This window comes from Triticum urartu, chromosome 3A, assembly GCF_056163025.1.
Source record: "Triticum urartu cultivar PI428250 chromosome 3A, HENAU_Tu73, whole genome shotgun sequence".
Lineage (NCBI taxonomy): Eukaryota > Viridiplantae > Streptophyta > Magnoliopsida > Poales > Poaceae > Triticum > Triticum urartu.
The window spans coordinates 110,739,140-110,741,425 of NC_141875.1; positions in this window are offsets into that span (position 1 = coordinate 110,739,140).

Sequence of the window (2,286 nt, forward strand, 5' to 3'; positions counted from 1 at the left end):
GATCTATGATGTCTCTTATCAATCTACCGTTTTCATTTTGAGGTTATGCGTTAGAGACAGCTGCATTCACTTTAGATAGGACACCGTCTAAGTCCGTTGAGACGACGTCATATGAACATTGGTTTGGCAAGAAACCAAAGTTGTCATTTCTTAATGTTTGGGGCTGCGATGCTTAAGGCTTCACCCGGAGAAGCTCGAACCCAAAGCGGACAAACACATCTTCATAGGATACCCAAAGGTGACAGTTGGGTACACCTTCTATCTCAGATCCGAGGGTAAATTGTTTGTCGCTAAGAACGGGTCCTTTCTCGAGAAGGAGTTTCTCTCGAAAGAATTGAGTGGGAGGAAGATAGAACTTGATGAGGTTGTCGAACCTTTACTTCAACCAGAGAGTGATGCAACACAGAAAGATGTTTTCTGTGGCGCCTACGTCTGTTGAAGAGGAAGTTAATGATAGTGATCATGAAGCTTCAGATCAAGTTGATATTCGTAGGTCGACAAGGATATGTACTACTCCTGAGTGGTACGGTAAACTTGTCTTAGATATCATGTTGTTAGACAACAATGAACCTGCGAGCTATGGAGAAGCGATGGTGGGCCCTTATTCCGACATATGGTTAGAAGCCATGAAATCCGAGATAGGATCCATGTATCAGAACAAAATATGGACTTTGGTGGACTTGCCCGATGATCGGCAAGCCATTGAGATAAATGGATCTTTAAGAAGAAGACGGACATGGGCGGTATTGTTACCGTCTATGAAGCTCGACTAGTGGGAAAGAGTCTTTTCACAAGTTCAAGGAGTTGACTACGATGAGAATTTCTCACCCATAGCGATGCTTAAGTCCGTCAGAATCATGTTAGCATTAGCTGTATTTTTCGATTATGAAATCTGACAAATGGATGTCAAAACAAGTTTTCTTACCAGTTTCGTAAGAAAAAGTTGTATGTGATACAATAAAAGGTTTTGTCAATCCTAAGGATGCTAAAAGGTATGCTGGCTCCAGCAATCCTTCTATGGACTAGAGCAAGCATCTCGGAGTCGGAATATATGCTTTGATGGAGTGATCAAAGCTTTTAGGTTTATACAATGTTTGCTAGAAACTTGTATTTACAAGAAAGTGAGTGGGAGCACTTCAACATTTCTGATAAGTATATGTGGATGACATATTGTTGATCCGAAATAATGTAGAATTTCTGAAAGCATAAACGGTTGTTTGAAGAGTGTTCTTCAAAGGAAGACCTGGATAAAGCTGTTCACATATTGGGCATCAAGATCTACAGAGATAGATCAAGACGCCTGATGGTACTTTCAAAGAACGCACACCTTGACATGTTTTGAAGGAGTTCAAAATAGATCAGTCAAAGAAGGGGTTCTTACCTGAGTTGTAAGGTGTGAAGTTGAGTAAGACTCAAAGATTGACCACGGTAGAAGAAAGAGGAAGGACGAAGGTCGTCCCCTATGCTTTTGTCATAGGCTCTATATGGTATGCTATGCTGAGTACCGCACCAGATGTGTGCCTTGCCACATGTCTGGCAAGAGGGTACAAAGGTGATCTAGGAGTAGATCACCAGATAGCGGTCAAAATTATCCTTAGAGGAATAAGGAAATGTTTATCGGATATGGAGGTGATGAAGAGTTCGACGTAAAGAGTTACGTCGATGCAAGCTTAACACCTATCCGGATAGCTCTGAGTAGAGATACCGGATACGTGTAATGGAGCAACAATTTGGAATAGCTCCAAGTGGAACGTGGTAGCAGCATCTACGATATGACATAAAGTTTTGCGAAATACATAGGGATCTGAATATGGCAAGACCCGTTGACTACAACCTCTCTCACAAGCATAACATGACCAAACCCAGAACTCATTGAGTGTTAATCACATAGTGATGTGAACTAGATTATTGAGTCTAGTAAACTCTTTGGATGTTGGTCACATGGCGATGTGACCTGTGAGTGTTAATCACATGGCGATGTGAACTAGATTATTGACTCTAGTGCAAGTGGGAGACTATTGGAAATATGCCCTAGAGGCAATAATAAATTAGTTATTATTATATCATATTTCATTGTTCATGATAATCGTTTATTATCCATGCTAGAATTGTATTGATAGGAAACTCAGATACATGTGTGGATACATAGACAACACCATGTCCCTAGTAAGCCTCTAGTTGACTAGCTTGTTGATCAATAGATGGTTACGGTTTCCTAACCATGGACATTGGATGTCGTTGATAACGGTATCACATCATTAGGAGAATGATGTGATGGATAAGACC